This window comes from Aedes albopictus, chromosome 2, assembly GCF_035046485.1.
Source record: "Aedes albopictus strain Foshan chromosome 2, AalbF5, whole genome shotgun sequence".
NCBI lineage: Eukaryota > Metazoa > Arthropoda > Insecta > Diptera > Culicidae > Aedes > Aedes albopictus.
Window position 1 is genome coordinate 85950794 of NC_085137.1, and position 15203 is coordinate 85965996.

Here is a 15203-nt window from a genome sequence, read left to right on the forward strand (position 1 = left end):
GTAGCTTATTAAAAGTTTAACAACTTTTGCTTGATCATTTTATTCAATTACACTGATATAGCTTATCAACAAGATGTTATCGCGTTTTTTTTTAATACGAATGTTACATTTTTATTCAAGCAATGTTGATTAGCAGTGGTACTGTGTTACTTAATTATCGTTGTTCGCCCTGTCCCTTTTTGTAAACACGATTGCTGATTAGGAGCCTAAAAAGAGCAACCGCGGCTACAATCTTGAAGATCAAACAAACATCTTGCAGCAGCTCTAAATATCACACTTTTAACACTTTTAAAAACATTCTGACTCACCTTTTACATTACACATTTTTGTTTGGTGAGATGATCAGTTCTCCATTTCTACAATGAATTGATGCAAACAGCGTTGGTATTATGTTTTCTTGTCTAATTTGATGCTGTTTTAGCAAAAGTTTGGGGAACTGTGTTGTTGTATTAATTATATCTTGCAATTTCAACAACACAGTTACCCGAACTTTTGCTCAAACAGCATCAAATTAGGCAAGAAATTATAAATAATACCAACGCTGTTTGCAACAACGCATTGTAGAAATGTAGAATTGATCATCTCACCATACAAAAATCCAGTTCACTACTTTCAATCTAGTACTGATTGCGTCGTATTGTTTGAAATCAACGATTTGCAATCCAGTTTTCTTTCCTTTATCTTGCAATACCCAGGTAACCAATAAGCAGTTAAAATTGCATTAATTCGGCACTATATGCGCCTTTACGGCAGGTCATTAAATGCCAATTTGCCCCATATGCGCCATAAGTGCTACTTATATGCAGGTTTTGGTCCAATATACGACTGATTTAATGCTTAAATTTCCTACCCCCAGATTGTCAAAAATAAAAACAAAAAATTTCCCCTGCCCATTTTACGGCCTTTCTTTCTCTTCTATTTTTATCTTCACTCTCCTGTGCATCTTTTGAGTGCGATTTTGGAGGCAAAGTGAAGAAGCCGCTTCTTTTCATTCGGGCCGGCCGCGTCGTCGTCGTTACCGATTTGGTTGTGCTTATCTTCGTACGGAGAAGTTCAGTGCAATTTTGGAGGCAAAGTGAAAAAGCCGCTTCTTTTCATTCGGGCCGGCCGCGTCGTCGTCGTTACCGATTTGATTGTGCTTATCTTCGTACGGGGCGGTTTAGTGTGATTTGCCTCCAAAGTGAAGAGGCCGCTTTTTTTTTCATTCGGACCGGCCGCGTCGTCGTCGTCGTCAATTTGAATGTACACATCGTCGTACCCTTGTATAGTTGTAACGGTTCAGTGTGATTTCGGAGAAGAGGCCAGTTAGTGGAAGATGCTGCAGCACATACGCACTGGACACTTCGAAGGATGTTTATTGGTGAGCTCGTTCCATTTTATCATAATAATTACTGCTAAAGGATGTATAAAATTCTGCTCTGGTTTTTGTGTATTTATCTAACAAATATTGAAAAGTTCGTCACGTCATGTGTCGGCGCTAGTTCCCAATGCACATTCAGTTAATAATAAATATTTTTCTTTCATTTTTTGCATTTTCACAAAAATTTGAATGGTTCGTCATCTTCGGTGTCGACATTTGTAATATTTTAGTCAAAATGAATAAATGTTTTGACTCAAGTAAAGGTTGCATGAATGATCACTTACCAAAGTGAATCCAAATCATGTGACTCTCCCCCTCCCCACTAACAAAAACTCCTTCCCGTGACAGTCGTGGAGAAAATGAGGTGATCTCGGTCTCTAGTAGCAACGTACGTCACACTAACATTCCTTTCCTTCCTCGATGACCGTAAGGACGTGGCCGGCGCCGTTATTGACTAATAAAGTCTGGAATTCTCGAACTGTGCACATTGAGAGCGGTAGTTAATCCCAAGCTCCGTTTGTTGGTTCCTTGTGCAATTTCGATTGTTCTGGTCAATCACGGAGTAGCAACTACGAATTGTACGGTCATCTATGCTCATGCTCATGCTCACTCTCCTGTGCATCTTTTGAGGCTTGGGGGCACGTTTTGAAATTCTGTTCTTGTTTTTTTTTGCTGATTTCGGTGAAATTGGGATTTGATTCCTCGATCCTCGGGTTGACGATGGTGCTGAACCTCGCTACGATGTAAGCTATAGATGATTAGATAATGTGCGTTGGTTTTTTGATCAATTTAAAGCTTGAATATTACACCGGCAGTAGCTTCGTCAGATATGCTATGTGCTCAGCATGTGCTGATAATTTAATTAATCGAGCATTGGAAAGTAGCCAAAACCATGGAATTTATTTGCCAAAGCATGTTTTTTTTTGTTGCTACTCTATAAATGACAGGACAAGCGAATGATAATGGCATCTACAGCCGGGGCACGTAAATTAAAAAGTGGAAATGTGTTGTGGGTTCAGCATCACTCCTCCCACTTAGCAGTTTTATGGCGCTAATGTAGCAGTTATGCTGCTTGTTGACCAAAACATACCGTGCATCTGAAATGCTACATAACTGCTGTCAGATTTTAAGTTGCATTTCAATTGCTAATATAGGGCAGTTTAGCCGTCGAACTGCTATCATACGGCAGTAAGCAGGTCAAATGCAGATATAAAACAGAAATACGGCTTATTCAAATGCTTATTGGTTACCTGGGTAGTCCTATTGTGTGTTTGTTTTCCCTCTTTGTTAGTGCTAAAATATTCACTAACTTGCACATAATGTTTCGACTTTTCGGCAAATTACGAGGCACAGCTGACATTTAATTGCCCCATTTGTCTCTCGGTTTTATCGTTTCGACCCCAAAAGTCAACGCTCGGTTGGCCAGACATAAAAATATTTTCTCTAGCCAACTACCACTGATCCGCTTTCCATTCAACAACAACGGGACATGCTCCACCCGCTGCTGCTGATCCATATCTTTCCACTCATTTCGGAAACTTCGAGCCATCAAGCTTAATCCAAGGAAAAATATGACGATCATCAAGCTCGGCTTTACCCAATAATAGCGCACGCAGTAGAGGTGATACCGGTTTGCGCAGAATCCAATCCGATGATGGTTTCTGGGCAAGCAAGACGAGAAGGTGGTGTCATCACAATATTAATGGACAGATGCATCGTCTTCATCGTCCACAGACTCGATATTTTTCCAAAAAGATTTCCTTTTGCTCGCTCGGTCGGTACACAGACAACGACGCAATCAATGGAAAAGCTGTCATCAAACCACTCCTCTATTTCTCTTGCAGCGATGCAATGCGCTGAATCTTTGCAGTTTTTATCCATCCTGGTCAATACATTAGGGTGAGCCAAAATTTGTATTTTTTTTTGTATCGACGGACTTATAGCACTTAGTATAATTTACACCATTGACAGCATCGTTACTAAATCATAATTCCGCTGTGGATCGTCAAACGCTCACTAGGTGACGGTAGTAAGCGAACGTTAAACGGGATACATAAATTAACATGAGTGAGCGATTGGCGAATTTCATTTGAACAATGAACGATGGAAAGTATGTAGAATGAGAAGTCCGTTGAAAAGCAATGATTAGTAGAAATTTATTTTTCAAAAAGTAGAAAGATCAGAAGGAAAAGGGAACGATTTTACTCAAATATAGACCATTGCTGCCAATTGTTGAGTATTACAAAAAATAATTGCAAAGGCATTCAAAATCAGAAAAATATTTAAATGTATGATAAATCTTCGTCTTAGATATATTTTTTTTATATCATGTCTTCTCACATTTCTCAAAATTCTACGGGCCAGTTCGGGCCACTCTAATCATCAGCCAAACATGTGTCAGCCTTGGGATGATAAATTAAAAATATTTTCAAAACTTTGTATCAATAATAGGGAGCAAGCGGGCGACTGTGTAGAAAGGTGACTGACTTTCTTTGGTTTGCGCCGCTGCTGCAAAGATGCAACTGCCAAAGCTATGTATCTGATGTGGTTCGCCGCACCAGATGATGATGATGAAGATGTTTGTTGCATTATTACCGCGCCGCATTGTTTGATTTGTCTTGAAGGTCTGAAGAAATAGTAATAAGTAGATAGATAGTCTTCCTAACGGAAAGCGCAACCGCCGACAAAGCATTGTTGCGCGTTGTTGGTTAGTTTGGCTATTGTGGATCGGAAAGAATAGATTTGGTGGCATCTTTCGAATCTTTTTGATTTTATGAATAGATGCCCGTTTGTCGGGTAAGGGTGGTGATGATTAGCTGGAACAAGATCAGCACGGTCCATAACAGATGAATAGGTGTGTTTCCCCGGGAGCCGGTTAGATTCGCTGCAGGGTTTCTGCTGTTGATGACTCCGATTGAGACCATTCCGTTTCTAGATTCGTAATGTAGAATGTGATATTTTCGGCAATCAGTGACATTTAGTCCAAAGCGAATCTCATTTTCATTTTCTTTTTTTTCCGAATAATAGGACGTAATCAGTGAAGTACTAGATTTTTTTTTATATTTATTTATTTACAAATCAAAAACATTACAAAGCGTACAAAAATTCAAAAAAAAAAAAGAAACTTATCTCTAGAATACAAATGCATATTTTCCAAATACTTTCTTAAAAAACAATCTTTGATTCCACCTTTGGTTCCTCAACATGTTTTGGAACACAAACAAAGAGGGATTTTTGTAGTGTTTCATATTATACATAATTGCCTCTACTACTATCCATAAGGCAGCTTTCATGTCTTTTCTATTATCTCCGATGTATGCTGCTACTATTTCAGTACAACTATTGATGCTTATGTGTATTCTGTTTCTTATCAAATCTTCAACCCATTTCCACACTTTCCCGGAATATTTACAATCTTAAATTCTATGGAAATTGGTGTCGAGTTTATATTTACACAATTTTTCATTATTAGAGAAAATATCATTTAAAACGAAATATAGCATTGACTTCGCCTCTGAACTAAAATATTTACTACTATAGTTCTCCCAAACAGTAACCCAGTCATAATTTGGAAATCTAATCTGAATTTTTGGAACGTGATCTTGTTGAGCTAATAAGGAATCGTAAATTAAGGAAACGGTATTCAAATAATCCATTGTTTTATACTGCATGGCAATGCCGGCCCATTCGCTTGTGTTCTGCGACAGTTTGTGAACGTGAAGACAACTTAGGAGGAAATGATCTTTTTCTCTAATGGTATTATTTGAACCATATAAAATTTGTTTGACAAAAAGGGCTTTCAATTTTAATTCCACATTAACCAAAGCCATGCCACCCTTTTCACACTTTAAAAACAATTGTCTGGCATCCACTTTGAATATATGTGAACCCCAAAAATAACGAGTGACTAGTTTCTGCACTTCTTCTATCTGTTTTTTGTCAGGCGGTAAAATCTGTCCCACGTACCAGAGTTTACTCAAAATGTACGTATTTATAATCCAAGTTTTCTGTACAAGGTTCAAATTTCTTACCCCTAGAGATCCCAAGGTACATTTGCAGCTATTAATTAATCGATTGTAATTGATTTCTGTTTGCTCTTTCCAATTTTGTGTAAAAATAACTCCCAAAATTTTCAATCGTTTTTCTTCCTTTATCCTTTGCGGACCTAAAGGAATATTGTTGATTCTCAAAAAGGTTGATTTATGATGATTTAAACTAATTCCGAATGATTTTTCATAATTATCGGCAATTCTCAGTACATTGTCAAATTCAAAATCGGATCGAATAATAATTGTAACATCATCTGCGTAAGCGATAATTTTAATAAATTTTTCGTCAATCAAAATACCTGTAATAGATTGGTAAACTTGTCTGATAAAGGGCTCCAAATAAAGGACAAATAAAATCATTGACAGAGGGCAGCCTTGTCGAACAGATTTTTCAATTTTGAATTTATTCGTCAAGTGGCCATTGAACAACACACTTGGGTTAGCATTACGATACAATTTTTTTAAACAATTAATCAAACGGGGTGGGAAGTTGCATGTCTCCAAAATTTGCCACAATCTACTATGGTCAACATTGTCAAAATCCTTTTCCATATCTAAACTAAAAATAGCCAATTTGAACCTTTTAGTTACATTTCCCTTCGCAATTAACGTTCTCAACTGGTCAAGGTTTTCTATACAGGATTTGCTGGCAATGCATGCTGTTTGTCCTTCATCAACTACTTTTCCTAAAACCTGCTGAATACGACTAGCAATAATTTTTGTAAAAATTTTGTAATCGCAATTGAGAAGGCTAATAGGTCAAAAGCCCGAGATGTTTTTGGAACAACCCGATTTTGGTATTAATGTTATGTATCCTTCACAGAATTCAGAAGGAGGAATAACATTGCCATGCAGTAATCCATTGAATAACTTTAACATGTCATTTTTTAGCAAATCGAAATGTTTCGCGTAGAACTCATAATAAATATCATCTGGACCTGGTGTTTTTTTTCTTCGTGCAGCTGAACACCACTTGTTTCAATTCATCTTCGTCAATATCGCGTATCAGATTTACAGAATCCTGGTCATCTAGCTTCTTGGTAACATAGTCGAGTGTATCACAATGGTCTGCAGTAATGTTTCGTTTAGAAAAGTTGTTTGAGAAATTTTCAAAAATATATCGTTTCAAATTATCAGTACCACTAATTACAGTATTTCCTTCCCGTAACTCTACAATCGTTCTGCTTTTTGAAATTCTATGCCGAGCTATAATTTGATAAATCGACACTGATTTTTCATTTGGGCCTAACTGACATTTTCGAGTTCCCTTCATCGATCCTCTCTTTGTGTTATCACAGAATGTGTATTGAGTTTTCCAAAGATTTTTTGGTTGAAATGCCAAGAAGACGACCACATGTTGCGATAGAAACAAAAAGAATAATGATTTTGTTTGTTTTGATCAAGTTATTAGCGAAAGATAGAGTCGACGAAGAGAAATCGATCAAGTCAGTTAGGCCCTTATGAAAAATCATTGTCGAAATGTTGATTTTTTCCTCATTTAGAATACCATTCGCAGAAAATTTTTCCTCCAAACATTTCAGTTTTTCATTCTCAATTTTGAATATCAAAGCTTTAGTGAAGTTCATTTCCATGCTAACGTCTTGATCCATATTCTGCAGATTCGAAAGTTCAATCAATGTTTATACAGTTCAGATTTCCTTTCAGATAAATTCCGATTGAATTCTATACTTTTTTTCTTGTAAAACTGCTTAACTTTTGTTTTAAAGTGGCCTGTCCACCAATAGTAGAAATTGTTTTGATAAGCTAATCTCTGTTGTAATGATTCATATTCGAAGCAGAACTCATTTTCAATAAAATCAACATTTATGAAAGCTGTATTGATTTTCCAATAACCCTTGCCATAGTGATGGCCTAAATCATCCTTACTGACTTGAATCTTCATCGAAATTGCTCTATGATCTGAGAAGGGTACGCTTGTTGTTTCAAAGGAAAGTACTGATTTGAGAAGACTTGAAGAACTGTAAAATCTATCAATTCGCGAAGCAGATGTTCCCCTGAAGAAGGAAAACTGAGCAGATTGTCCTTTGACTGTTTTTTCAACATCTTTTAAATCTAAATTTGTTACTAGTGTTTTCAAACTTTGACAGTAGTTTTTGGACAAACCCTTGGTATCATTTGCGTCTAAAATACAATTGAAGTCACCTCCAACGATATGATGGTGAACACCGACCTTATTGAAATGAATAGCAATATCTTCCGAAAATAGTAATTCTCTCTCCTTCTTATATTGATGCCCTGCGTGACCGTATACGTTAATGTAATTTATGCTATTGATTTTGACTGAAATTAACCTTCCACCAGGGTCACAGATCACATCACTGTAGTACAATCCTCTCCGTATTAAAGGAGCGGTTCCTTGACTATTCCCGATGTTGACAATCGCTACGTGTGAATAAATAAAAGAAAAATTTCGAAAAGCTACCTCCTGACCGAATATTATATCCGCGCTACTGTTAATAACGAAATCCTTGAACAAAGAAAGCTTCACCCTTGTCTGAATCGCATTAAGATTAATGCTTACAACCTTTGCACTGTAGAACATGACTATTTTGAGTTTGAGCTCCGATTACCCTTCGCTGATGCAGACCTACTCTTCTTGCTGGTTTGATTCAATGTATTGTTACCAGAAGCATGAGCTGGTGGCTCCTTATCATTATCGTTACCTCGCCTCTTCTGCATGCTCCTACCGTGTCGTGTTTGTGTTCTGAATTCGTCACTTGCAACTTCGATTGATCGAAGTGGCGATATGTCCAACTCTTTCATTCTTTCGGCGATGCTCGTCGAACAGCCAGGATACTCATCTAATTCCATTTGTTTTTCCAAGGCCGGAATTTCATCTGACTGGTTTACCGGTTGATCTGCCGGGTCCGAATTCACGGGCTCCGGCGTAATACCCTTAATAACATCCGCAAACGATGAACCGTTTGTAGCAACACTTTCCTTTTGCTGCCTCCCAATTCTATCTTGAACCGAGAAACGCTTTGGACACTCAGCCTTAACGTGCCCTTCCTCCTTACAAACAAAACATCTATTTCATAGTCCTTCGTAAAAAATGCGACACTTGAAGTGCCCGATGTACAAAGCTGCCGGGATTTCAGACCTAACCTCCATATGTACGCCACGTGTTCCACTGTATGCATCGAAACCAAGATCTACCGGCAATTTCTCACGCACCATCTGCCGCACCGAACCGAACTTTGCCATTACATTTGCGATTTCCGTATCACCGACCTCCGGCGGGAGGTTAAAGATCCTTACATAACGGAAGAAACCGTCAGCAGGAACCACGTGAACCTGAGCAGTTGTACCGTCACCATATTTGAAAGTTTCTGTTGCACGCAAACGTTTGGTCACCTCCTTAAGCACTTCTTCATCAATGAACTTTACGTAAAAACTGTTTTCCGTCGGATCGCGATACACCGTATGTACATCTGTCTCCTTGATTTTCAAGTCCTTGGCCACAAAAACTATGGCATCCTTTATCGACGGCATAACTCCATTCTTTCCGAATTCAAATCCAATTGTGTTCTTCTTCTGAACTCGATCCATCCTTTGTTCACATCCGTTTATTGTACGAGCTTCCGTACGAATGACCTTGACCACTAACCAAATCTATCGAACGAACAGAGCCAAGCACAAAAGCGTGTGTGCTCGGTCGCTTCTCGTCTGCTACTGGGATTGAAAGTAGTGAGCTGGATTTTTGTATGGTAAGATGACCAAACTTTCCATTTCTGCATTTTGAGCAAAAGTTTTGGTAACTATGTTGTTGTATTACTTATTTTTTGCAACTTCAACAACACAGTTACCCAAAGTTTTACTCAAACAGCATCAAATTAGGCAAGAAATCATAATACCCACGCTGTTTGCACCATTTCAGTGCAGAAATGGAGCACTGATCATCTAATCATACAAAAATCCAGCTCTCTACTTTCAATCTAGTAGTTCACCGATTGCTTCCTATAGGACAGATTGGTGAAGTACTAGATTTGTAGTAATGAGCTGAGTTTTAGTATGGTGATAAGGCTAATTCTCCGTTTGTGCAATGAAATGGCGCAAAAAGCGTGGGTATTATAATTCCTTGCCTAATTTGATGCTGTTTGAGCAAAACTTTGAGCAACAGTGTTGTTGTTTTCTCTATTTCTTGCAACATAAACAACATAGTTATCCAAAGTTTTGCTCAAACTGTTGGAATATAGTAGTGTCAGCCCCCTGGTGCGACGAACAATATGACAGCAGCGTCACAACCTTAGTTGATGATTGTGATGATTGTTTTTGAGAGTCCTTGTGTGTATGCGTTAATAAGAGATGACGAAGCTGATAGCTGATGTATGTTTTGTATTGTAAATAGTCCGTACTAGTTCGTCAACGAATAAACATGTTGTAAATAGCAACCGGCGGTTTAGTTTTTTTTTTCTTCGCTGTATCACGAATGTCGCGACGGTGGGAGTCCTTTCTGGTCTGGAATTTGTGTTGTCCACCGTGTTCGCTGCGCCAACACAAACAGCATCAAATTAGGCAAGGAATCATAATACCCACGCTTTTTGGACCATTTCATTGCAAAAACGGAGTATTGACCTTCTCACCATACTAAAATTCAGCTCATTACTACAAATCTAGTACTACACCGATCGTGCCCCATTAAGCAAAATCGTGAAACTCATCAAATTTGTATAGAAAGATCACTCAGATTACGCCTTAGCCTTAGCGAGAAAAGAATCCACCGCAGCAGGATACGACAGCACGAAGAGAGTGTGATTGCTTAAGCACAGCAAAGCATGGATAGTAACGATATGCGAAAGTTTTATGCAACTGCCATTGGTACGTGGCACAATACTGCATCCCATCGTATCGTCGCGATTTTTGTGATACAGTAAACTAAACTGCCGGTGAATAGGACAGATCGGTGAAGTACTAGATTTGTAGTAATGAGCTGAATTTTAGCACAGAGAACAGACATCCAAGTCCAGTTCCGAAACTGTGTAAGGTATTTAACGCCCATTTGAAATCGGCAACACAAGTGGCAATAGCGTGGCGCTGCAATCGGTTAATTTCCCATACTAATTTAATTCACCACTTGAAATGTTTCAATTCACCACTGACTGTGGCAATATGATGTTTGGTGGCGTTAGTGATGTCATCGTGTATTGGTTTGCAACCTTACTCAAGTGAAGATGCAAATCCTTACACAACTTTCTGAATGAAATTTGATCTAGCCTGGATGTCTGTTCTCTGTGATTTTAGTATGGCGAGAAGGTCAATTCTCCGTTTCAGCAATGAAATGGTGCAAAAAGCGTGGGTATTATGATTCCTTGTCGAATTTGATGCTGCTTGAGCAAAACTTTGCACAACAGTGTTATTGTTTTCTCCATTTCTTGTAACATAAACACCATAGCACAGAGAACAGACATCCAAGTCCAGTTCCGAAACTGTGTAAGGAATTTAACGGCCATTTGAAATCGGCAACTCAAGTGGCAATAGCGTGGCGCTGCAATCGGTTAATTTCCCATACTAATTTAATTCACCACTTGAAATATTTCAATTCACCACTGACTGTGGCAATATGGTGTTTGGTGGCGTTAGTGTTGTCATCGTGTATTGGTTTGCAACCTTACTCAAGTAAAGATTCAAATCCTTACACAACTTTCTGAATGAAATTTGTTCTAGCCTGGATGTCTGTTCTCTGTGTCTTAACGTTGAACAATTCGTCATTGAAATCATCGTCATCATCAAACATTTGAAAGCAGTTTTTTTTTGTTCAAAACAAAAGTTTTTGCTATTAAAATATATTCACTGTACTTCACATGAAGAATAGAATGCAGTGAATATATATTCCCATGGCCGATGTTTTGATTTCCAGCAAGAAAACTGCTTTTTATTTTCCGAAAAATGATGACGGATGCTTGAGCCTTAAGCGGTTGATTAGCTTTGATGAGAACGATGACGAGTGTTCTTAAAATCTATTGAAATAATTTACAGCTAAAAAGCTCTAATGGTGGCATTTTGTTTATTTTTCCTTTTATTCCAAATTCATGCTTCTGAATCAATATTACTCATCTTGCAAAAAAATCGTTTTGGAATCTGTATGGTAAAACCAATGAGAATCTAATGAAGGTGTGGAAGAGACACTTCGTGTGCGTGAGATCCGTGTTTGGAGCAAAACCTGTCACTACTACGAGCAAAGCGAGCTCCCATAAGAACGCGTGTCAAATAGTGACGTCACTATTTGTGTTTACATTTTTCTTTGCTTACTAATACATAGCCATCTCTTCTTCTTCCCCACCTGTAATATACTCTCATTGTGGTAAAACAATAGAAATACACTAGAACGCCAATGGCGCTGTACACTCAGTTTTCCTATTTAATTTTTTTAATAGCTTTAGTTGTAATAATTGATAATTTTTAAGTGCCCATCTTGTACACACTTAATTTAATTTGCCGAGGCCGGCAAAATAATTCGCCGAGAATCCAACAGCTGAGAGCTCGGTAAAAATCTCGGTAAAAGTTCAAATTGCCGACTAGCCTGCAAACTTGACAAAGACCAACTGTCAAACTTTGACGAGTGCTTCGGTAATACATTGCCGAAAACTTCGGCAAACATTATTACCGAAATTCAGTAAATGTTTGTTTTCTTTCATGCTTATTGATAAGAAGAAGTAAAATAAAACAAAAAATATATAATTACGTTAACAATTTTATTAACGCAAGCAAATAACGAAAAATATACATTTTCTGGATTTGTTTCTTTCGAATTCGAAATGGTTTCTTCATTTAACTAACCACAATGGTAAAAACACAATTTCACACTTCTTCCGGGGTCACTTCCTCCTACGCTCCTATTCCTCGTACGCTTCGGCGTGATGGTGATGTTCTCGGCGTGAATCGCGTACAGGCGGTGTCCTCGAACACTCCGACGGTCCGACGGAGTCCGACCAGGTACGCTTCGCTTGCTTCCTGCAGGGCAGCAACGGCGGCACATTCGAAGCGCAGATCCGTCTTAAAAACACGCACCGAGCGCTGGAACGACACCGGACTTTTGGTAGCGACGGATTTTTCGTAGACGTCCCGACCGGCGAAGATGCGGCTCTGCCGGTCGAGAGAGCACTTTTGCGGGCGGCCTTTATTCCGATGGTTTGTTTGTACGGACCATTTTGCTTTTGGGCTGCTAGTTTCTGCTGGTTAAGTCCGGCAGCAAACACACTGGCACGTTTTTGGAGCGAGAATCCGGCACTCCTCCTGCAGCGCTCCATCTTCAAAACAACAAACTAAAAAGAAAATTAGAAGAGGCATTAATAAATAAATGAATATTAATAGCAGAAGCATAAACAGCATTAGTTAAAAGCGAGTTTAATTGTTTTACTTACGAGAATCATTTCAGTTACAAAAATCCTTGTTTCTTTCCTTTTTCTAAGATGGCAGCCGGCAACGCGTTTCGTTTTCACTTTTGACAGATGCACTTTACCGAAATTCAGCAAAATGATGGGATTGCCGATTGCTGTAGCAAAAAAGTTTGCCGATAATCAGCAATGAACGTAAATTACCGAAATTCGTTATTTTTGACAAGTTATTTTTGATGAACTGTCAAATTTTAACGACATTTCAGTCAAAATAACCTTTACCGATTGAGTTCGTTTTTTGTTATTACCGAGATCAAATTTGGAGATTAAGTGTGTAGGGGACCTTTTGTTTTGGTAAACAAAATTTATTTGACACTTATAGTACCGCTACTGACGCTGTAAGGGCAAGGCAAACTAGATGTTAGTCACACGAACAGTCGCGACATTGGATTTCTGTGGCTGGTTATTCTAATGGTAAAACTATTCCAGATATTAAGTAACACTAAATCAACGTGTAAATCGACAATATTCGACATTAGTGGCAATGTTCACCACAAGATGGCCTATGGCTTATGGTTGGTACCAATGAGAGTATATTACAGGTGGGGAAGAAGAAGAGATGGCTATGTATTAGTAAGCAAAGAAAAATGTAAACACAAATAGTGACGTCACTATTTGACACGCGTTCTTATGGGAGCTCGCTTTGCTCGTAGTAGTGACAGGTTTTGCTCCAAACACGGATCTCACGCACACGAAGTGTCTCTTCCACACCTTCATTAGATTCTCATTGGGTTGGTACTACGGCTAGCAAATATTTCAATACAGGTTGACGTCTAAACTAACAGGCGAAATAAATCATTCCCTGTGACTGAGAGTTCGGTACCAAATTATACACGCTTAAAAAATGTTGGTTTAAATTAAACATTTACGATTCACTACACGCTAAGAAAAAGTTACTCTAAAATGAGTAAGATTCACACAAAACGGAGCTAAACTGGAACAGCTCAAAAAATGAGTAAATTGCATTTCCATCGATAGCGCTGGCCCAAGTGCAAGAATCAAAATAGTTTAAACCGTATAATATTCTTCACATCAGCAAGAATATTATACAACTTAAACTGATGAGATTTTCGCACTTGGGCCGGCGCTATCGCTGGACATAAAATTTACTCAATTTTGAGTTGTCCCACTTTAGCTCCAAAATGAGTGAATTTTCTGACCGTGTATGAGCCATTTTATTATTTATGTTTTCAGTTAAAAACCGAATTAGCGACATTTTTTCTACGACTTCCACTGCTTTTGCCTTGCGTCAAACACAATGTCGGAAGTGGCGTGCTGTATTGTACGGTTCTGTCACATTCGCCCGAAAACCATTCGCCCGAATTCCAAACACCGACGAACCGACGTGACAGTGGTGTTTCAAAAGTGTCCCCCTAAATTTAACGGTCGACCAGCAAAGCGAGCGAACGCTTCTGTCAAATCAGCTCAGGCGCGAACCTTTTTCTATATGAATACACGGGGGTTTGGAGTCAAGCTATCAAAACAACGCGAACCGTTATAGAGGAGGCGGTAGTGTTCGACTATTTTTCATCATGGCGTCGGGGACAACAAATTTGAATTTATTTGTTCTAGCTGTCACGTCGGTTTGTCGGTGTTCCAAATGCCCGAATGACAAACACCCGAATGTAACAAACGCCCGAAAGTCATTCGCCCGAAAAGATCATTCGCCCGAAACCCATAATAATCTAGAACAAATTTCTGAAATCAGTTTAGGCGTCGTCCACGCGCACAGAAAAAACTGTTGTGTAATATTACATTTGAACTGCTGCAACCCGATCAATCCGTCGATTGCATGAATATTACACAGGACGATGTACACATAAGAACAAAAGGTTTTACATCAAAACGATGTAATCATACATAGGAATCGTGATTACATTGATTATTTAGTACATCAGAATGAGTTACATCGGGTGGGTTGCATTTATTTTTTGCTGTGCGTATGGCTGAACGCCATTATCAACTAAAAGTTACTGGAACCATTTTCATCAGAGGTTTTTGCTTTTTTTTAACACAGTCTGATTTAAGACTTATACTGTTACAAACATTTTCGACAATATAGCTGTGATTGGAATTGTCCCTTCTTTTGTTAATAGGCTTTTCTTTCTAGTTTCACCTTCAAGGAAATAAAATTCAATTTTATGTAATTTATTACCAGAAATTTTCCCTTCTTGCAGTCATGGGCTGTTCTTTTAAGTTATTCTGATATGGGGAACCTTGACGTTTCACGTTTTTACAACTTCTGGATTCCAAACATGATTTCAAAAGAACAGCTTGCTCAAATAAGAATGCTGAATTAGCTCACACGTTCATTTGTATCTATTATTGTTCATTTTAACGAAACGTAGTTATTCCGTGTGGATCAGTCGTGAACACTAT